The sequence below is a fragment of the Podarcis pityusensis genome (assembly GCF_964106645.2).
Source record: "Podarcis pityusensis genome assembly, chromosome: 1".
NCBI classification, from domain to species: Eukaryota; Metazoa; Chordata; class Lepidosauria; order Squamata; family Lacertidae; genus Podarcis; species Podarcis pityusensis.
This window is the reverse complement of record NC_138028.1, coordinates 46,699,241-46,722,949: the sequence shown is the minus strand read 5'-3', so window position 1 is coordinate 46,722,949 and position 23,709 is coordinate 46,699,241. Positions and strand designations below refer to the sequence as shown.

Here is a 23,709-nt window from a genome sequence, read left to right as displayed (position 1 = left end):
GTCAGCTTGCACACAGACACATTCCTGGTTTTTCAGTCCTGTATATTCACTGCTGATCTGCTGTTTGTTGTCCATAAAAGTGGACAGAGATTGGCAGGAAAATATGGAGGTGTGTTTTCCATCCCAACGTATGTACTACAGTTACAGACTTTGAGGTAATCCCTGTACTGTACATGTTTTGGAAAACGTCAGAAAGCAACTTTTTTCAGGTTCTTGGAATTTCAATTTGACTTCATTTATGCGACATTTGGTGCAAAGAGGCCTGCTCTTATTGTCTACTCTAAATAGCCAGAACAACCCCGCCTGCACCCCCCAAATTGTGCTCATCGGAGGAACAAACAGCAGTAGGAGGCTGCCTGTCAAAATGTCACCAAGCATTTAACCAACTTCCCACTAAAAAGAAAAGAATCACTTGCAAAGAAGCTTCCATGCTAGCAGTGACAGAAGATGTTGTGTGGTAAGGAGAGATCCAGATTAAATACTTTTTTAAAGAAAGTATGGGGTGACATTTTGATGACAACAATGGTGTATGAATGTGGCAAAAAACCCGCAGTAGTCCACAATAAACTTCCATGTGGCAGAAATTCAACAGAAGCTTTTCCCTCAGTGGGGGAATGGAAATGCAGAACACTTTTTTGTTTTGTTTTGCTTTGTTTTGTTTTTGCCAGCGGTATGTCTGTCTTTTTGGAACACAGGATCATAACCAGGCCCATCCCCCACTTCCTTTCAAAAGAAAAGTGTCAATTTTGATTCCTGGTAACTCACGTCGATTTGTTTGTGCTTGTTCCTTTGGCCTGTTGATTCATTCCTCATGGTATAACAGTTCTCTCTAGAATTTGCTTATGCTTAACCCTTGATAGAGTGGGACGCGGGTGGCGCTGTGGGTTAAACCACAGAGCCTAGGACTTGCCGATCAGAAGGTTGGCGGTTCGAATCCCCGCAATGGGGTGAGCTCCCGTTGCTTGGTCCTTGCTCCTGCCAACCTAGCAGTTCGAAAGCACATCAAAGTGCAAGTAGATAAATAGGTACCGCTATAGCGGGAAGGTAAACGGTGTGTCCATGTGCTGCTCTGGTTCGCCAGAAGCGGCTTAGTCATGCTGGCACATGACCCAGAAGCTGTACACCGGCTCCCTCAGCCAATAAAGCGAGATGAGCACCGCAACCCCAGAGTCGGCCACGACTGGACCTAATGGTCAGGGGTCCCTTTACCTTTACCTAACCCTTGATAGAGCCTAATGCTATCTTGGCCTGTGATCCAATTGTGCAAGCATCTGTTTTGGATTCACGAAACCAAAAAGGACAACATATCAGTATCGCAGAAAATTGAAATTTCTGTTGGTATGTCCAGCATGAGAAGCAAACTATCTGTCTGTATTACAAGGGTGAGGGATTAATAGGATAGGAGCCCGTTACAAGGTTTCCCTGTTTGTGAAAGTTCAAGCAAGCAAGGGAACGTGGTGAGGGTCAAAGTGTATTTCAGCGAAGGATCTGAGATGACATTTAAGGGTTCAGCTTCAGCTATATGCACATCCATTTGGAAGTATCACACTTCTAAATAAAGATGCGCAGGAAATGGCTGCATGAAAGATTTCATTATGTGCAGAATATAATTTCCAGACAGAAAGCTGAACACTTCATAGGGCACCCCAGGATGAGATTTGACAGTGGTCACTGCTGTCTCAGTTCTGCGCTATTGATGTGTGAAAGCCTTTTAGGCATGTCTAAGAATGCATAGAATTCTGCCATCTATTTTCCTGCCAATCTATCTTTCTTCCTCCATGCCAAAATTAGACCACGATTGTTTATTGACAAGGAGTTCCGGTTTCCTACTTACATCAGCTCCTCTTGGAATGTTACAATGGGCAGCCTGTTGCAGAATAACCTACAGCCAAGGCCAAGGGTAGAGTTCTTAAGAGAGATGGGGTTACCAGCGTATCTTTGGACAGGACCTGAAAAGTGCTGTTATATTAGCCTTATGGTGTGTGTGTAATATTACTGCAATGCATTATTCAACAAAGCAAGTTCAGATCATCGTTTTAGATTTCTGTGGTGTAACCTGCCCTGGAAAATGAAGGATGGGCTAGAAATATGTTGTACACTGCTTTGTTACATTTTCAACGACAAGTGAGATTCATAAATGTTTCAATAAATTAAATAAATATTTAAAAGGATACCAAACAGAGATCATATGTTGCCGTGAGGAGGAGGAAGAAGAGATGGATGTGTGTGCACGAACTGGTTGGATGCTTGTGAGTGGGATGGAGGGATAGGTTGGGAGGATAAACCTGAAAAAGTGTGAGAGAATGGGGGGGAGTGAGTTTATTTAGAAGTAATTTTGGCAAATTGGCTGCCTTCTGGGGTTTCTGTTGGACAGAAAACTGCAGTTCAAATGAGTAACTTCACTTTCAGGAATGAGGAGGGGCAGAATGCAGTCACTTGAGAGTCAAAGAACATAAAGCTATTACTTTATCTCATAAAATTAAGGAACAACTAAGCCAATAAATGAAGCATTATAACAATAAATAACCATATCACATTGTCCCAACGTCACATCAATACTGGTTATTCATCTCAGCACTTTTTAAAAAGATATATGAGTCAATGATGTCAGATAACTATCGCAGTTTGGGTGATAAAATTTCTGACCCCAGTCTTTCGGCTTGTCAGAGCTCACTTTATTTTCTGCTCTGTTGTGTAATGGCTTCCTTCCTCCCCCCCCCCTTTCCTTCTTTGTGACATTGCTCTTTCTTCAGCTTCTCATCACTCTGCTCTTCTCTTTCCTCACCCCTCTACACCGAGTCCTTCTTCAACAGACTTTGCCTTTTCTTTCCCACTTACCACCCCATACTTTTTAATTTATTTATTGAATTTATATACCACCCTATACCCAGAGGTAGTTCACAGAATAAAATCTAAATATAAAACCACAAAATACATAATCAAAATAAAAACAACAACCCATTAGCCCCATACCCCTCACATTTGCCCAAGTCATGCCTAAGAAAGGCCTTAGGCAAATTTTGCCTGACCAGTTTGAAATGGCTTTTCAGTGGAGAGGTTTTGTATGCAGAAATTGACTCCCCCCAACTCAGCTTGAAACTCAGTTTCTTGAGCAAGTTACTTGTCCTTTGTGACTAGCCATAATCCCCATTTTGTGATGGTGCCCACAGCAATTTTTCAAATTCTCAAATGTGCCTATATGCTGAAAAGTGTGGTATCCCTTACAGGGGAACTGTCACACAGTAAGAAAGATGGGGTGTTTCTAGGCCACACACAATGAAAAGGGCTCCAGTTGTAAAATGGTTTCTCAAATATAACAAAAGTTTTCATTGCTTACACTTGCTTTAATTACATGCCTATCACCTTAAAAGGGCAGCGGGGACCCATTTTAAAAAGCAAAGATAATAGATTTCACAATCCGAAACACCCTGTTAGTTGTGGCCAAATACGTTATCTGCTCTCTGAGATCTCAAGCAATTCCATGCAGTGTCATGAATTTATATGACAGTAATGGGTTTTATGGAACAGTTCCCTTCCATCTCTCTCTACTCCTTTGAAAGTGGCAAGCAAGAAAAGGAGGCAGAGTTGGGAGCATAAGATAATTTCTCTTTAAAAAATAAGAAGTCACAATTTGATTGGTTAATGCTCACATTTTGTTTAAATTACCCTTCTTAGCTAGAAAACATGCTATTTTTGTAAAACTGGAGGAAGGCAACTGTGAGATGGTGTCATTCTGTAGGGAGAGGAATACGTCCCTCCACCCCAGAATCTGTACTATCCCTCTTAGGAGTTCAGAAACAATATTTTAATTGCCAAAAAAATGAGGAAGATGTTGCTATAAAAATAAGCTACAAGCAGATTGCATGGTATAATATTTTGAAATAAACTTCATAGATAATTTGTATCCAATTGTACACACACACACACACACACACACACACACACCCGCTGTATTTTCTCTCTCTTTTACTCTTGAGTTCAGGGGACTTACATGAAATGTGCTTAAGGTGGGGCTTAGGGAATGTTGTTCAGCCCCATGAAATGTGGGGTTTGCAGGTTTACTTTTATCCCCCATGTAGTTCAACATCAGCATAATACTGCTGAGTGAGACAAGCTGGTGTTTTCAGAGTACATTGTTAGTAATAGGCTGATGAAACACAGCTCTGTTTCTTTTTTACACCTGCAGGTGTGGCAGTTGATGTGCTAGATTGATGTCTGGCCTCAGAAATGAACTGGATGAGAACCAATAAACTGAAGCTTCATCCAGACAAGGCTGAGGCATTGTTAGTGGGTGATTCCCTAGGCAGGATAATAATAATAATGATAATAATAATAATAATAATAATAATAATAATAATAATAATTTATTTGTACCCTGCCCATCTGGTTGGACTTCCCCAGCCACTCTGGGCGGCTTCCAACAAAGATTAAAAATACATTAAAATGTCACACATTAAAAACTTCCCTGAACAGGGCTGCCTTCAGTTGTCTTCTAAATGTCAGGTAGTTGTTTATCTCTTTGACATCTTATGGCGTTCCACAGGGCGAGCGCCACTACCGAGAAGGCCCTCTGCTTTGCTTCTCACAGTGAGGGAACTGCCAGAAGGCCCTCGGCTCTGGACCTCAGTGTCCAGGCAGAACGATGGGGGTGGAGATGCTCCTTCAGGTACACAGGGCCAAGGCCATTTAGGGCTTTAAAGGTCAACACCAACACTTTGAATTGTGCTCGGAAACGGGACGTGGCCTACTCTGGATGGGGTTACACTCCTTCTGAGGGTACAGAGAGGGTATTTCTGGGTCCATTACCATCACCAAGATGGCCCAGAGTGCCTTCCATCAGCTTTGACTGGTGGCCCAGCTGAGCCCCTCTCTAGACAGGGTTAGCCTAACTTCTGTTGTCTATGCTCTGGTGACCTCTCGGTTGGATTGCTGCCATGCGTTAAATGTGGGGATACTTTTGAAGATGTTTCAGGAATGTCAGCTGGTGTAGAAATCGGAAGCCAGTTTGCTAAGCAGGGCAGGACAGTCTGAGTGTATTATAACACCAATTCCGGCACGACTGCACTGGTTATAAACTAGTTTCAAAATGCTGGTCTTGACCTATAAGGCCTAATGCCTCAAGGACTGCTTCTCTCCACATGAACTGACCCAAACCCTGCAATCTTGAGCTGAGGGCCTTCTCCATTTGCCTCCTCCATGAGAGATAGAGGGTGGCAACATAAGAACAGGTCTTTTCAATAACTCCCTGCTTGTGGAATGCTCTCCTGGCCTTATTTTTATCTATTTTATGAACTAGGCAAAATATTTCCCCTTTGAAGGGTTTCAAGTATTTGTGGCTGCTTATAGAAGGGCAGGTTCTTGTAAGTCTTGCCTTTCATTTGTATAGATTTTGGGGGGGGGGTTATTGGTTTGTTTGCTGTAATTGGTTTTAGGGTTTATAATATGTTGTTAGTCGCTTTGGGTCATTTTTGTGAGTAAAGTGACTAATATCAATCAATAATAACAACTTGTGGTTTGATGGTACGCCTGGCCAGGTTGCCGCACCATTGTTTTCCTGTAGTGAAAACCGTGCTGCAAACACATCCATCCAAATCTAGTCCACTGCATGATCTTTCCAATAAGAGGTTGGCAAGCAGGGCATAGCCTACCTGTCTGTCCTAATGGTAGAAAACCAGACAATTTAAACTGTCACTGTCTTTATGCAGACATCAAAACTAAGAATGGATTCAGCTGGTGACTGGTGTAAGTTTCTCATCAGCATCTAGCCGATCATTAGCAATGACAAATCCCTCAAGAAGTCTAGACATCTCAAGCTTATCTCAGTTTTGGTTTATGCTTTCATGCCTTCTGAGACTAGAGAATAACAAACCTGGAGCACAGAACTTCCAATCTGTTAATGCGCTCTGTTTATTTCGTACATTCTTTATGAATCGTTGCAGTGTTGAAATACAGTCATTTCAGAGGTTATCAACAGATGTATTGGATTTAATGAATCACGCACATCTTTGTGAAGCCTGAAAAAGAGACCTCCTCCATATAACAGCATATAAAAAGAAATAGAATTTCTGCCAAAAAAAATAACGCCCTAAGCAAAATAGACATGAGTGTGTTTTAATGGATGTTTAGCCCTGTACATGACTCAGAGGGAAATGTGCTGCAAGGTGACATTGGAGGTACCTACCATTAAGGGATGGAAGAGAAATTTGATTTTGCTTGCATTATAATGAGAAAGTACCTAATGTGCCCTTCTTGAATCAATATGCGAACTGAAACACATCTATCCTTTGAAAGGCGAACTCCAAATTCTGTGTTGCAGTTTTCCAAGCAAGTAATTTATATAAAAATGCACTTATTGGGTGAAAGTGCATACAAATGCTTAGCATTTAGTGTGAACCATGCAAAGTCCATACTGAAAATGTCAAATAGGCCCATAAAGGTAAGGTCCTGAAAAAGTAAGGCTACAATCCTAAACACACTTGCTAGAGAGTCAGTGGTATTCTTCTGAGAACCAGTGCACACTGCTAGATCTGTACATCATCTGATTTATTGCATTTTTAATATTTGTTGCTGACCATCTCAGCTGATAAAGGAAGTGAGATTTAAAAGTACAATTGTATGGAACTTGGACTGTTACAAACCAAAATGCATTTTGAAATGAAGATTAAAATAGTTATTTCTTTGGGCCACACAATACAGAACACGAGCTAATTGCTATCTCTAAAGGAGTGTCAGCTGCCCCAAGATAATTTCTTCTTCCATTGTTATGATCTGTAGAATCAGACAGAAGTGATTTCTTTAAGATTAGAATTCCTTAGGCTCAAGTTATAGCAGCCGTTTCAAGGGAGAGAGATTTCTTGGGCAGAAACCCAGATAAAGAGTTCCTCAGACATGAGAGAGGTCTTACATAGGTATTTTGTTTGGCTTGTAGCTTGTGTACTCTTGTCTTAATTAGCAAGAAGAGAATGTAGGCAGAGACATTTCTGCTGGATAGTGTTTCCTTGGGCTGGACAGGAATTTTGTAAATACTGTAAACTGGGAAGTGCAGATACTTTATTTTCCTTAACAAGGATATCCTGTGAACTTTTCTCTCTCTCCAGTCTTCTCCGTCACTGGCTAAATGCTGCAAGCCGCATAGCGGACTGTCAGACGTCCCAGAAAGTAGCATCGTTAATGGGAGCAAAGGGTCACCAGAATATTTGAAGATTCTATTTCTGAATGGTGAGCTCAGCTTTGGAGGGGCTCACTGAAGCAGATGTGGGTGTGAGTGGTTAAACGGGAATGCTGGAGCATCCAGAAAAAACTTTCATAGTTCCACAGATTCAAAACCAACTCTAGAGCTACTTTTCCATTTTGTAGGGAATCCTTGTTTATAAAGCTTTAATCCAGAGACAGATATTAATATTGTTTGGGGGACATGGGCAATAATATTGTGTATGTTTTGCATGCTTATAATTGCCAGATAGCTAGAATTTTACAGGCTCATTCTGAATTTTCCCATATTGTTTTCTTGCCAGAACTAGGATGTACATTATTTGAGCTGTTGAACCGCGGTGGAAGTACGCTCACTGTGTTGTATACAAATGTACAATTTCCTGTCCAAGATTAAGCTAACAGGAGGTCAGTTCTCCCAGTTTACAGCAGAGGCTGGCTATATACAGCACAGTTTGGCTGGCACTTGAGTCGTCACTAACTTTTCTAGTCCCTAGTACAATTTTGCAGCTCTTTTAACATGGATTTTCAGTAATAAAAAAATAATAATGCAATCATCAAAATGTTTAAATGAATAGAAGATTAGTGCTGCACTGAAAACTGCTTTTTTTTAAAGCAGAAAGCTAAACAGTCCATCTGAAGATTATGGGAAGGGGTCTACTTTATGGGCAGAATTCAGTGTTGTTTTTGGACGCTATTTATGATGGAGAAATCCCGGGTATGTCCGGGAAATCCTGGGCATATGGCAGCCCTAGGAGATCCACAGTTAAAGCCCAAATTTTTGTGGTTTTCAGGGTGGAATATGTGTATTCACTTTAAGATCTGCAGCTGAACCATAAGAAAATGTGGAAGGTGGGAAAGCATCAGCACTCCTTTCTCTTTAGGGGCAACTGACAGAAGCAATAAAACACAACAAAAACCATTGATGTAACCTAGTAGTTAGCATAATGTCTTTCTCTTTTTACTGTTTATCCCTCAAATGCAAGCACTGCTCAGCCTAAATAAATCTATCATATGCTGATTTTTTCCCTTTCCTTCTCATATCACAACCTCATCTATCTCTACATGTGTCTATCATCACCTCTCAAATTTGGCTCGAATCTGTATTTTGGCTCTGCTGAAGCTGTTACTCAAACCACAGCCACTTCCTGACACAACAGTAATGCTTATACATCTGCAGTATCTATACATGAAAGGCCAGTCGTTTTCTGTTTTCTTCAGACATGCATTGCGTGCTCAGAAAAATTAATCTTAGCGTGCATCTACATTTCCCCTGATACCAGTGTTCAAATTCTGATTTTCTTGCCAGTTGGGATCTTCACAAGAGAGGCTAATGGATAGTCCTGAGTATATCACTGTTTCATCTGTGTTTCTGCTTTTATCTTTCCTAGCTAATCTTCTAGTAGAGCTTTATAGTATTCACAAAAGGGCTTATTAATCGTTGGAAATCGCAACATGTCTTTGGGGCACCATCAGTCAAAGAGTGCTTTTCTGAGATGAGACAGATCTGTAACTTGAGATGATGCAGCAGGACTTTTGCTACTAGTTTTTGGTAGAATGAGACAAAATTGATATTGCTCTTTATGGTTGGGTGAAGTTTCACTGAAAATTATATATACAATATAATGATTAATTTAACATATTCCTGGTTATTTATTGTCTTTTAAATATTAACAATATTTGATATATTTTGGACATGCTTTCCTCTTCCAGACAACAATGTGACACAGTCTTTAGATGATAAGACTCGTAGAAGCATCTGACCTGTTTGAGAGGAAAGTTTCAGATTTTGTAAAGAGGATATGTGAGCAGTATCCCTCAGAAGTTCAAAAAGGCTTTGACCATTTAAGCCGATGAGGCTTCTATCCATAATGAAAATAAAAAAAGAAGTGAGAACACTAAATAAAAATAAGGCAACGAAACCAGAGTGAGTGGTTTATTGAATCAGCTAATCTGAGAGGACATGTACATCATTGTCTAATCTTGTGCAATCAGAATTGACATATTTGTTTTAATATTTATGAATATTCTTAAATCTTTAATATGACAAAATCTATGGGAGGAATTCAAAGTAGCGCTTTAGCAATCATTCAATCAACTTGCCAGATGGAACAAACCCTCACTGTTTTGGGGGTTCTACTGACCATCTGGGCCAATTTAATAGTATTAGTAATAATAGTAATAATTCTATACCATCAAAAATCACAGGGTGGTTTACAATATAACAACACAAAAATATATACCATAATAACAGTATTGGGAGGTTTTTAATGCTTGTTGTTTTCATTATGTTTTTAGATATGCTGTAAGCTGCCCAGAGTGGCAGTATGGTGGGGCTGGTATAAATAAAATAATAATAATAATAATAATAATAATAATAATAATAAACGTAAGTTGCAGGTGAGTTGCTGGATCTAACGAGGATTCAATTGATGGAATAGCTAGGCAAGTTTATTGGTCATGGCCCTTAAGTATGGGTCGTTAGCCCTGCATGTAAAAACTTTCTTTTGGTTCTTGGCTAATAGCTAGGGTGATGGGAGTGGAAGTCCAGCAACATCTGGAGAGTTGAACAGATTATTCAACCCTGCATTGTTGTAGAGCTGCTTGTTGTAGAGAAATTTAGCAGATGAAGCCTCTGTTTCCCCCTTACTTAATCTCCTCATTATTTCATGTCCATGCCAATAAAAGTCACATTTATTTTACTTTAAAAAGTGGAGAATTTAGGAAAGAGCTAAACTGAAAATGTATTTCTGTTTTATAATAGTTTTACTCAGGGCTATTTTTCTAGAAAAACAGGTGCCAGAACTCACCGTGAACGCCTCCCTTTTTGTCTTATAATGGCAATGGCACCCACCTGACAGGTGCCAGAAATGAGTTCTGGATACATCACATAAATACTGTTTTTCAGAGTTTACTGGGAGAAGGGCAGTTTCTAAATTAGTTCAGGTCTACAGTAGATATATTCCCTTAGATTTAGCATGAGCAGGCCTCTTGGTGGCATCTTACTATATACAATACTCAGCTAGTAAAATAAGGCACCTCCCCCCATTTTGGTACATTTGGTATGTTTCTTTACAAATATGCAAACAGATCATCATGCAAGTAAATTCTAAGAGCAGGCAGTATAACTGTGAATCCTGCTCAGATTCTTATACCACTGCATTTCAGGGAAGCTTTCGATGTAGCCAACTCCAACCCCCAGCTCACTACATCAAATTCACAAACTCTTTTTCTGGATTTTGATTAAAACATTAATTCAAATTATGTTAAATATATGTATATGACTGTATTCGCCCCTTTGATCACTTTACAATGTATCCACCAAGTTGTTATGTGTTCATGAGTGTTGCATAACTGGACAGAACAATCGAGCAGGGAGAGTCCAAGATGGAGGAACTGCCAATTCCTAAGTATTACTGGCTAGGGTGGGAGATTGTGGGGCACCCCCTCCCTCCCTTGCTGTTGTTTTTTAAAAATTCATTCCCATTAGTTTCAGTAAGAAGTAAACAATTATTGTTATTGTTTAGTAGTGCCTGACTCTTTGTGACTCCGTGGACCAGAGCATGCCAGGCACTCCTGTCTTCCACTGCCTCCCGCAGTTTGGTCAAACTCATGTTAGTAGCTTCAAGAGCACTGTCCAACCGTCTTTTTCGTCCCCTTCTCGTGCCCTCAGTCTTTCCCAACATCAGGGTCTTTTCCAGGGAGTCTTCTCTTCCCATGAGGTGGCCAAAGTATTGGAGCCTCAGCTTCAGGATCTGTCCTTCCAGTGAGCACTCAGGGCTGATTTCCTTAAGAATGGATAGGTTTGATCTTCATGCAGTCCATGGGACTCTCAAGAATCTCCTCCAGCACCATAATTCAAAAGCACCAATTCTTCGGCTGTCAGCCTTCTTTATGGTCCAGCTCTCACTTCCATACATCACTACTGGGAAAACCATAGCTTTAACTATACGGACCTTTGTCGGCAAGGTGATGTCAACTGTACCATAGCCCATGTTGGCGGGCTTCAGATACTGCAGAGCCAGGGCCTCTTCTGCTTGACCCACTGTTGGAGTGTCAGTGGAAGAAGGTTTGCAGTGGCCAGAAGACCTCCGCAAACTGTGGACACAGAGAGAGGGGTCTGCAATATTGAGTGGCTCCTTAACCACCTTCCCAAAGAGTTCAGGATTGCTCTGTTAGTCTTCCCTGCTAAATGAAATCATTGCAGGCAATATTTGTCAACAAAGATCTACTGTCAACTAGTACTAATAAGTGCCAGGCGAAAACATTCCTTTTCAACCAGGCCTTTGGATGATTAAACTATCTATGGCCTTTTAAATACGTCAGGGAGGTATTGGTTTTTTACTCTTCTGTTATGTATTTTGGTTTTTTATGCTGTAAAGCTTCCTGTGATCTTCGGATGCAGTACAGAAATTTAATTATTAAAAACAATTCTACTGATGCCTGTTGTCTTTAGGGAAGATAGTAAAATCCTCTTCAGCACTCAAAGAGAAACTTATTCTATAACTGTCTATATTCTGTAACTATATATAACTGTCATTTCCCTAATTATATGTGGACCCTTAAAACACGTTGCATTCTTTTGCTATGAACAATGCTGGCATTTATCAGTGAATTAATTATGCAAGTTGCCGGGTGTTCTAATCATTGTGTTTAATGTTGCTAGGGAGATCATCAAGTGATATAAAAATGCTATGGCCAAATTTACAGTGCAACCAACTCAGTTTGTATTTATAATGGTTTCTATAAAATGTCTAGAGTTGTGATTGAGACATCAGTATATTTTAATCCGTGAAAGGAAAAAAAGCTACAAGATGAGATTGAATAGCTAACAGGAACAGATTAGTTTAGGAAGATCACCGCATTAAAAGCCATATTTGCTCAGAAACCTCAGAGCTGCAAGTACAGTTAATTTTAGAAACTTGTATTTATAAATGCACTTTATGTTATTACCAGTCAGACAGATTAATTCACCATACTGAGCTTTCAATGCTCACATGGTCGCTTGAGTCATACCAGTTGCTGGGGAAGAACAGCAGAAGCCTACTGTTTTCATCTCCTTCTTGTAGGTTTTCCATAAGAATGTGGTTTGTCACTGTGGGGAAACAAGATGCACAGCTGTTCTTACATTCTTATGGAACTGTTTGCATCACACATCCTTGATCAGCAGCACACATGCTTTCTGCTTGTTGTGCACAGTGATCTGAATTAGGCTGGTTTTAGGCTGGTGGCAGGTTCTACATTTTGGTTGGAAGTTTGACTATAAACCCTTTTGGTGTCGACCAATGCTGAGGTTCAGGGTAGAGACAGGGGCACAGCCTTGTATATTATTATTATTATTATTATTTAATTTATTTATTTATTTATTTATTTATTTATTTATCTTATTATTATTATTATTATTATTACCCCGCCCATCTGGCTGGGTTTCCCCAGCCACTCTGGGCGGCTTCCAACAAAGATTAAAAATACATTAAAATGTCGAGCTTTTCACAAATTATCTAAAAAGACAACAAAATGAACTGGGCTCCTTGGCAGGTTTTGAATAAAAATACACAAATTTATTGGTTGATAACATGATAGATAGATAAGGTAATGATATGTATAATTTTAAAGGGACACGGGTGGTGCTGTGGGTTAAACCACAGAGCCTAGGACTTGCCGATCAGAAGGTTGGCGGTTTGAATCCCCGCCAGGGGGTGAGCTCCCGTTGCTTGGTCCCTGCTCCTGCCAACCTAGCAGTTCGAAAGCACATCAAAGTGCAAGTAGATAAATAGGTACCGCTATAGCGGTAAGGTAAACAGCGTCTCCGTGTGCTGCTCTGGTTCGCCAAAAGCGGCTTAGTCATGCTGGCCACATGACCTGGAAGCTGTATGCCGGCTCCCTCAGCCAATAAAGCGAGATGAGCGCCACAACCCCAGAGTCGCTCACGACTGGACCTAATGGTCAGGGGTCCCTTTACCTTTACTGTGTATAATTTTATAACATGCAGAGAATAATAAGTGCAGAGAAATCAGAAAGAGGAGCTGAGGGACATCCTTGGTGGGAGTGGGGAGGGAGGGATGGAAGGGGGTGGGGGGAAAAGGGGGAAAATAATTATGTGATTATACGGTTTGACAATTTGTTATGTTGAAATTGCTTAATAAAAACATTTTTTAAAAAATACATTAAAATGTCACACATTAAAAACTTCCCTGAACAGGGCTGCCTTCAGATGTCTTCTAAATGTCAGGTAGTTGTTTATCTCTTTGACATATGATGGGATATACAACCATCCTGGCATCCATGGGCATCAAGGGATTCCATGCAGGTGAGCAAGTGGGCTGGCAGAGAAGGGGCACTGTTCCAGCACTTTGAATTAGGACCGGAAAGTAATCAGCAACCCGTGCAGTTGGCCACAATTGGCATTATATGTTCAAACCATTGTATGCTCAAACTGTCTTGCTCTGGTGAGCATCCCCGGTGGCTGGGAGCAGACAGTTGAAAATGATTCTCTGTAGGGATCCCATAATAGGAGAAAAACTTCAGAGATGTTTTGCTACTTCTGAAAGGAACCCCAGATATGTGTTTCTTAAAGAGGTCCAAGTACCCTTTCATTCCTTCTTTTTAATGAAATAGAGGCAGCTTCCAACAGAAGAAGAAAAAAAAGTATACAATTTTCTATGTATCTAGTCGGGAAGGAAGGCGAAGGACTGTATTTATAACAATATGTTGAATGTGTGAAGAAAATAAACTGAAATATACATAGTATGTTTTCCCTGGCTTGCATGCCTACTTTATCAGCATTAGTAGATTCTGAAAAGTTGATGGTGTCCTTTTTATGTAGATTTGGAAGAAGTACAGGCGATTTTTTTCTTTTACACACACAGGAAGAATATTTGTTGTCATGAAATGAAAATATTATATATAGCTCCTCACCTGTGGTATAGCTTCTAATTTAAAGGCTATTTTTTGGGAATGCAACTGCGTAACTAATTTGTAATTCTTTAAATGTGTTAGGAATGTAAACTCAGCAGGCTTGTCTGCAAAGAGTGAGGAAGTGTAAGTAGATTGTTAGGAATTTGTCTCCAGTTTATTATTTCTTTGTTTGTTTGTTCGTTCATTTGTATACTGCTTAATCATAGCTGTATCTAAATGCTATATAGGAGATCCAATACAATAAGACTAAATATGAATTAAAACTATGAAATTAGGATTCAATAAAAAGCCTGTTCACTAATCAATGGAAGTTCAACAAGGAGTGGTCCTCAGCTGACCTAAGGTGGAAGGGATTTCCACCATATTGGGCCCACAATACTGAACCCATGGCTCCTTGTGAATACAAGCCATGCATCCAAGCCATGGGGGATGATTAACAGTGAATTTTTCCCAAACCTCAGTGATCAAGCAGTGGCATAAGGAAGCAGGCAGTCCCTGAAGTATCCTAGACCAAAGTTGTTAATGGCATTGTAAATGAATACAAGAACCTTGAACCCAGCCTGGTAGCATATGGACAGCCAGTGCAAGCTTTTGAGCACCAGAACTTTTGAGCACCAGATGCTGACGCTGTTCTAGCCATCCTCGTCAGTAGTATAGCTGTAGTATTTTGCAGCAGCTGGAGCCAGCAGACAGATGAAGCGTAGCCCCAAATAGAGTGCACCACAGTAATGGGGTACTGAGGTTATCAATGCATGAATCACTGTGACCAGACTATCCCTGTCCAAGAACGGCTGTAGCTGATCTACCAGCTGTATCAGGTGAAGGGCACTCCTAGTCACTGAGGCCATGTGAGCCACCCACAATCAAGATGGAGCACCCCCAAACTCGAAACCTGTTTCTTCAGAAGGTGTGCAGACCCATTCAGAGCAGGCAACTGGCCAGTCTTCTTGGCATGGGAACCACAAACCCACAGTGCCTTTGATTCTGTCTCAAAATGGAACCGGAGCCCTGACTGAAGTTGATCTAGATACATAACTGGTATTCTCCAGGAACTCCCAACAACTGCCCAGTTTTATTTTGTATCTGTGAACTGTTCCTTAAAGATATCCTTAAAAATATCTGTATCATCTAATATTTTGTTCTGACTACAGTGGTACCTCAGGTTACATACGCTTCAGGTTACATACGCTTCACGTTACTGACTCTGCTAACCCAGAAATATTATCTCAGGTTAAGAACTTTGCTTCAGGGTGAGAACAGAAATTGTGCAGTGACGGCGCAGCGGCAGCAGGAGGCCCCATTAGTTAAAGTGGTGCTTCAGGTTAAGAACAGTTTCAGATTAAGAACAGACCTCCAGAACGAATTAAGTTTGTAACCCGAGGTACCACTGTAATATAAAGTCACAAGACTACTCTCACATGGATTAATTGCAATGTAATCATTTTATATTACAGCATACCTTCTTCAAAGACTGAAAAAACAAGTCTCTTTATCTATCCTTGCCATCTTGAATTAGAAGTTATATTACATTGTGACACTGAAGGCTAAATTTTTGTCTTTTGTTTTATTTTTTATCTGTGCTAATTAATGGCCTATACATCTCTCTTTTTGGAAGTATGTAGTTTGCTTGCTACTGTGTTTTGAACTGATAAATCACTAAAGATAGCCTACATGTATCTTTCTGTGTGCTAAACATTGGAGGGTACTTTCTTCTAATCTAGTATGATAAAACCTTTTGGCACTGTTTTAGAAAGTGTAAAAATGATGCAGTACTTGTGGACTGCAGGACAACAAAGAAGAAAGGGGAAAACTTAATATTTATGAATATGATTGAACATTTATCTGGACTAACATATGCGGCCTGCCAACATCCATCTTAACTGAATGCTTCCAGACTGATATCTCCCAAAGGATCATCCCTGAGTATATCTTTTCCTGTCATCTTTCCATTGTGTACCATATATCTGATTTCTACTCTATGATGTTTCATCTAACTTTCCTCCTTGGTAATACTTTCCATAATGATGCAGCAATACAGTTTTTATGTATTTTAAATCCCACTTTAAGGACAGGTGACAGCAATTATACACACAACAGGCTGGGTTAGCTAAACTGTAACTTGTGAATTTTGTGTGGCTTGTAGGTAATTAATGTGGGGCTTCTGAGTGATTAAAGTGATGAGAAATGGATTTGCAGGAGCTCTGTAATGCACATGTGATAGAGGCATGTCCTTCCTACCCTATGCTGAAGCCAGTAGTGAAGCTGCATGCTCCACTACCGGGGGCAGAGAGCAGGCGGGGACGAGGCTGCCCCGGGGAGGCATGGTACGCCCCCTGTGAGGGTGTGGTACGCCACCCACAGGGGCATGCCACGTGTTCTGGGGGCGTGACCGCCTGTGGGGGTGCGGCGCCCGGCGCACAGGGGGGTGCGCGGCACATGTCCAGGGGGGCCGCCACGATGGCACCCTACCGGAATAGTGGTGCCGGGGGCGGTCTGCTCCCTCTGCACCCCTTTCCTCTGCCAGTGGCTGAAGCCAAAGCAATCTAGAAGTGAAGGGGAAAGGATTTATAGTAGCAGAATCTGTGAGGATCTGGATTACAAACTCAGATTTTGCAGCAGGTATTTCATGAACTAATATGTGGGAATGAACTAATTTAAGTGGTCTGCAGAAATCGTAATCTCTGTTGAAAGCAAGATGCAATTATCTGCCTGAAAGCTGTGGAGAAGGAGAACATCAAGTGGGGGAGAAGGCAAAACAAGCAGAAGTTATAGAAGGAAAAGTGATAGTAGAAGCTCAGGGTCCTGTGCCTCTTGGCAAATGAAAACAGGTGTAAAAATAGGCACCGTTGTTTCTTAAGTTTAGGAACTTTAGCAATCTTTGAAATAGACAGACCTTTGTCTTCTAGGACTCCTGGTTTAGCAGATCTGGAAGGAAGTAATGAGGTGCCTTCAAAATTCGTAATGGATGGTTGGGGGGGGCATCTAGAGAAGACTTGCAGGGTAGGGTGAAGGAGGAGAGGAAACAGAAGTCTCATTCTTATGTTGTGAAGCTACAATTGTAGGTCAATTTCTGCATGTTGACCAAAATGGGAATGTAACCAAATATTGTGGATTTTAGCCACAAGACTTTTTGTAGAATAGCAGACTGATTGCCAATCCGGTCTCCTTCCCTCCCCTGGATCCTGTGTAGGTGGCCAGCATGATGTTGTTCAGATGAGAAGCTTACAGAGCAAAACATCAGTGATTCATGAGATGCACAGGATATAAACAGAACCAGAAGAAGAGAATGCTGCTTTGATCATCTCAAGTGGATGCTTCAAAAGCATTGCTGAAGCCAACAAACTCAGTATATGGGGCAAGATTCTACAGCAGCCAGAGGTGCCAACTTCTAAAAAAAGATTGTGGGTGCCTGACACGATGGACTGATGTCACACGCTCAACGTTGTGAGGAGCCAGGGGGTGGAGCTGAATGTGGTCCCAGTGGTCAGTGGCCCCCATCTTCCCCCTATGCCGCACAAGAGAAAGACGGGGAAAACTGCCCCTGGCCAGTGGTGGTGACAGTGGCAGGAGGAACCACTGGCCACTGAAGCCATACCATGCCTGGCTCCACATTTGCCCTCCTCCACCCACTGAACAATGGTGGGGCCCAGCCCCCTCAAGAAAACATTGGGGGGAGGCAAAGTGCTTATGACAGCAACTTCTTCATGCACTTGTCTGTGTGCAAATGAACCAATTTAAGGTGGTTTGGTGGATTTACTAAGATTAGTTGGTTTAAACGCAAGTGCAGTGGTTTAAGTGGTTTGTGCTTGTCACTTGAGAGGCAATTTGCTTTGAAGTGGATGGCATCCACTGATGCCAACATATTAATAACTGCAACACAAAGTGCAATCAATGTTTCCAATTAATGAGACTTGGCAGCTTTTCCTATTTGCAGTGATTCAAACCATGATGCTTGATAAGTTTTAATCTTTTCAATATTGCAATTTAAATAAAAGTCTGAAAATCTATAAGGCCTTGCTGGAAACTTTCAATCACTTCCTTTGTTTGGTTTTCAAATGACTCAGTACTTCCTTCCATATGTATATCACAAGCTGGCATCCAGTCTGATTTATATTTTGTATGAGTCCACCGGAGATTAAAATTCAAAAGTAAATAGCATGTTGATAGGAGAGAGGAGAAAGAAAGAATATTTGTGACTCTGCTATTGCAAGAAGCAAACACTATAATTCACTGGCTTGTTAAGCCTTAAGGGAAGGCTGGAAAACAAGAAGCCAATATGCTGTGGGCAGAGCTCAGCATGGAGAGGGAAACAAAAAATAGAAAGTACATGTTTGCCTTAAACGTAATTGATTTTGTGTTAAAAATACTGAATTCTATGGTATCTTGGAAAAATTCCAAACTCTCTAATTACAGTATGGGGAAGATGGCAGGTTTGGGAGAGAAGAGTTATGTGGATTCATGTAGGCATCACTGCACCTTTTTATGTATGGCATGTGTTTTCAAAGGTACCCTCATTGTTTTTCTAACTTTTTAATTAAGGGCATAAAAGCAAAGCAAAATAGGATTTTGGATATAGTGTGATGAGAGCATATTTGTGGCTATGTAGAGGGAATTAACCTGGCCAATTAAACACCATTAATACATGGGTCATGGCTGGGGAAATTTCTAGCAAGAAAGATACAGTCCTGAGCTGCTTGAGTCTAACATTACCCTGGATTTCTTCACCTCTGATGTGTCACCTTGAATTCCCATCACAGCAAGCAACAATAGGAGTGAACTTTACTTTCCTGAGACCACATAATGAGTTTACCAGTGCTTGGCTATGTTTTTCAATGGCGGGACACCAGGAGAAGTGATAATAAAAGAGTGACTCTGAGTATGTGGACAATGGATTCCTTTTGCTAATAAGTAACTACAACCAGGCCTCACACATTCTGAATTACAGAAAAGAGGTGGAGGGTATGCTTTCTGGGGATGTTTGACACATACTACACACCTCTTTTAGAAAATGAAGCCCTGGAGTTCTCTCATCTTGCAAATAGCAGAGGAAGGGGAGTGTTCAGTTGGAATCATTGTGAGGTGCCTTAGACCTAGTGAAACTGTAGAATCCTCAGAAATAGGGAAGAGCAGCACTTTTTTTAGCTGTAAAGCATGTGAATCTCTACTCTCTTAATCCCTTAGTATTCATACAACATGAACTGGGCTTTGCAAGCTGATGGAGTTATGAAGTGGGAACTATTTCTGAGAATGCTCAGAGCACTCTCACTTCTCAAAGGGACCTATATAAAGGAAAACAAAAGCTAGCTAAGCTTCTATTGCTCCAGGTTACCAAGCATGGGAAACTGGAGAAAACCCTCCCCCCAAATGATTTCTGGAAGCATTAGCAGAATATCTAATGGTAACATACATGATAGGACAATAATATCTGTCAGTGGAATGGACAAATACTGCAGCTCCTAAATTCTGCAATTATCAGATTTCACTTGTTTTGGAAAGTTCTCCTTCCGTACCTTTTAGGTAATAGAAGATTCCACAGTTTGGTTGGTGCAGTATTGTCTGTTGCTACTAATCTCCTCATACATGACAATTCTTGGCCTCTTTCTATTACTGTGCTTTTCTCACCTTTTCCTGAACCTGTCTTTATGCTTCTTTATGCCCACACACCACCTTTCTGTAGAATGTCAGGTGTAGATATTTCCTCATGTCTGTGGATTTTTGTCCTTCAGTGTTTCATTTGTGTGTGCATGGTTGTTTCAACATTAAAAATAACTTATGTAGCATTTCTCTATATACAAAACCCTGTACCATGTTTCTTTATCTTCAAAGCAACACTATGTTAGGAGAACACTGGTAACAGGTATGTGTCAGCATTTTATTGAGGCTATTTTATTTGTAAGTTGCTAGAACAAGAGCTGTGTGCCTTACTTTGGGAACTGACCTTAATGAAGTGGAACACAATAACTTAAGTTGTGCTTCCTTTAATAGGCCATGTCTGCATTGCAGTAAACTTGTCTGTCTGATGTGGTGTTCAGTTGGATTGCTTACACTGCATTTGAGCAAGCTGTCTGCTTTTCTAGTGTGTCCACTAATTCTACTATATCACGTATATCTGGTGCCAGGAGTGGACAAGACCCTGCATATCAGAAATAGATGGGCAAGACAGGGTCAAGAAGGAAAAAGTGAGATGGGGCATGTATCTTATATCCAGGTGTACTCTACTCCTAAAGGCCTTCTTAAGCATCTTATACAATAACTTTCCTTGGAAGTGCTATTGAAATTAATGAGACTTACTTGCAAATGAACATTGCTAGGATTGAACCATAGACCATTCACATCACATGAAATGACCAGATTCAGGGACACCTTTTTTTTTACCAGCAAAAGCACAGGAAAAGAAATATATTTGTTCCGTTTACAGGTGCATGCTGTTGTTTTTGTGCAATAAATGTGCACCCCCCTTTGCATGCACCAACAGCCTATAATCCCTCAAACTGCCTTTCTGTCAGGGATATCATGGTTTTCCAAGTCATTGTGCACTATTTTTTTACCTGTGAAAATATGGTGCTTCCCACACAGAAAGCATTCAGTGCTATTCAGATTCCTGTGTAGGATGTGGTTGCTTGAGTGCCACAGTTTAATATAGTGGTGAGCCACAAGTTTCCCCTCACTCTGCAGCATTTGTTGCATTTTAGTTTAAAATAACTCTTTAGTGACTGTATGGATCCAAACACATCTACTTAAACAACACCCTGGTTACTTCTCATGCCCCCCCCAAATGCATGGATTGTGAATTACGAGGAGGCCCAGGTACAAATCCCCCGTCTGTCATGAAGCTTGCTTTTAAAAAGAATAAAATCTTCGTTTATTTACTTTGAAGTAAGTCCCACTAGGTCTGTGGCATCTTTGATGTTTTTATAATGTTGCACTATTTTAGTGTTGTTAGCCGCCCTGAGCCCGGCTTCGGCTGGGGAGGGCGGGATATAAATAAAATTTATTATTATTATTATTATTATTATTATTCCTGTGACATTGGAGCTTTATGTCTGTGTCTGCTGGTTGCTGCCGAATTCAATCAAATTGAATTTTACGCAGTTATTTGGGAGCAAGCCCTACAAACAGCAGCAAGACTTGCAGTGTGCATAGCACTGGGTTGTTGATCGCTAATCTGTGTGATGCTAAAGGATCCACCCGCTGTGTGTTCGTGCATGGCTTGATGGAAAAAGCCACTGCTTTGCACGGAAGTCGCTGCACAGGAAGGCTTCTGCACTTTTTTTTTTTTGCAATAAGTTCCCAAGGACAGTCTCTACGCTGGATTTATGTCGGAAAAATTACGGGCGAGAATTTAGCAGCCGCATTAGGTATTATCAGTAGGTTGGCTGCATAGCCGCGAACCGGGAAGAAGCTGCTGGGGGCGCCTTTCCCCCGGCTTCGTCCGTCGAGCCACTGCTGCAACTGCAAGGGCGCGGAGCGTGCCTCGACTTTCAGAGCCGCTACGGAGGACAGGCTACCGCAGCGACAACCCCCTCCGGAGCCGAGCACCCTTTCCCCCTTTCCTTTGCCTGCGCTCGCAAGGCTTCGCGGTCCACCGCTAGGCCCGGCGCTTGGCAGTTGCCATAGTAACTGCCGCGGCTGCTCGGGTCCCACTCTTTGGCGCGGCGCGCGGCGATGGCCGCAGCCACGCGGCTTCTCGCGAGAGTTGGACTGCTAAGCAGGCGGAGCGAGGCAAGCTTGCTGGGTGAGCTCATCCCGGGCGCTGGAGAGGGAGCGAGCAGCGGCTCACGCAGAAGCCGCAGCAACTTTGTTGGGTGAGTTCTGGGGAGGGAAGCAGGGAGGCAGGTAGCTGAGCGAGGCTGGGCTGGGCAGCGGGGAGGGGGGGTACGGCTTCAGACCCCCCCCTCTTTCCCCCCACCCCACCTTCCTCTGCTGCCCCCGAGTGCGGCTGAACCTGGCGAGACACGCGCGCGCGCGCGCACACACACAAATATGCATGCACACATACATATTTCTAGTCTCCTCCGCATACTGACGGGGCAACGGCGACACACAAACCAGGACCACCCCCCGTCCTCTAACCCAAGTCCCCCCCCCCCACAAAATGACTCTGGTAGTCGCAGCGGGAGGGAGCTGAAAACCTGAATGAAATGGGTGGAGGCAACACGCCCCCTCTTTCACCGCTCTAATCCCACTTCTCCGAAAACCTCTGCTCCTAAAGCGCCTTTCCCCTTCCCTTCCCTTCCCCCTTCCCTTTGACTCCCGAGACCTTGAGTTTTCTGTGCTATTGATTCCCACCCCGCACCTTGCCAAAGTCCTGCTGCTGCATGATGGTCGCCCCCTCTGTCCCCCAATTCATTAAACCGGGAGCCTCTCCTCCCCCCCTTCGATTCATTGGAGAGAGAAAGACTCTCTTTTCAGCGCCCCCTACCCAAATATTTCCTATATCCCCGAGAAATGAGCTGCACGGAAAGTCTGCGAGCTTCGCCTGCAACTGACCAGCGAGATTCGGAGCTGACTTGCTCACCCTGCCCCCAGTTTAAACAAGGAAAAAAAAGAAGCAGCGGTATTCACTTGGCTTTCCTTCTCTCCCCCCCCCCCCGCCCCGCCTTCTGGTACTCATTGGATTCATCTCTTTTCCACCTCCACCCCTCCAAAAAAAAGAGTGTGCGGGAGGGAGAAGAGGACTCGTATTTCTCCCCAAACCTCTTGACCAAGTTGATTATTTTTCCTGTGGGTAGAACCGACAGGCGGTTGCTGTGGAAAGGTTTTCTTCCTCTGTGTTCCCCCATCCTTTTTTTGGGTGGTTGGGGGAATGGGTCAAAAGAGTCAGCAGTTTTAGTTGTCAGCTCTGCTGTAGTTATTTTCTTCTGAACCAGTTTGGACACTGTGATAATTATTAGCTAATTCAAAGGTAATGCCGTTGGGGATAATCTGAATGTTTATAGTGTGGGAAAGGGAGTGGAAGAATGAAACGTAGTTTCTTTCCCGGTAGTTCAGATAAGTGAATAGGGAATGCTTTAAAACTGGATCTTGTAGAACAGGTAGCTTTGAACAGGTTTGTTTCTAAAATAAAAATAGGCACACTTTTCCATTGTCTCCCGAGGCGGATGGTTGCCAACAAAATGGATTATAAGTGAAGTAAAACTACATTTTCTTTTATGTTCTAAATGTTATATTTTTAGTAACAGTTCTGCCACATGGTATGGTTTTAAAATTAATGTATGCATATCTATTGGATAATCATGGATTATGTTTATTGCTGAGGGGGGGGGAATTTTCTGCATTGGGGGGGGGGAATAGAACAGAAAATGCTTTTAGTAGGAAATTCTCCTTGTATAACCTTGACTGCTGCTGTTCATTTTTTTCTGCTACAAATCCAGACGTTTTTTTCTGAATTCATTTTGTCCAGGATGATTTAAAAATCTTACTACTGATTCTTGGGTTTTTGGTGATTCTGCCAAGTGTGGGTCCTTGCAGTGTTACAATTTTCCTTTAGAGGTGTCAGGTTTCATTAGATTCCCAGTTTGTCTGTCTGGATGAATGAAGATTGGTCCTTCCTCTTTAAATTTTGCCTTTCATGATGAAACT

The 23,709-nt window shown here is 41.9% G+C and overlaps 1 protein-coding gene and 1 long non-coding RNA gene across 9 annotated transcripts in view; both read left to right on the top strand.

Moving 5' to 3' along the window:
- The first annotated feature begins 4,581 nt into the window (after window positions 1–4,581).
- LOC308465023 lies at window positions 4,582–18,107 on the top strand. Its single transcript, XR_013980222.1, has 3 exons — window positions 4,582–4,666; window positions 7,098–7,218; window positions 17,318–18,107. It is a non-coding gene; the product is annotated as an uncharacterized lncRNA (long non-coding RNA).
- A 3,700-nt stretch (window positions 18,108–21,807) lies between these two features.
- SIPA1L1 (signal induced proliferation associated 1 like 1) overlaps window positions 21,808–23,709 on the top strand; it is a 158,304-nt gene continuing 156,402 nt past the window's right edge. For 6 of the 8 annotated variants that reach the window (XM_080993717.1, XM_080993722.1, XM_080993721.1 and 3 more), the window contains exon 1: window positions 21,808–21,932. The gene's annotated coding sequence lies outside the window, so the exon portion shown is untranslated. Of the gene's footprint in view, window positions 21,933–22,850; window positions 23,033–23,709 lie in introns of those variants that run through there. The other 2 variants (XM_080993718.1, XM_080993716.1) reach the window with 2 other exon arrangements.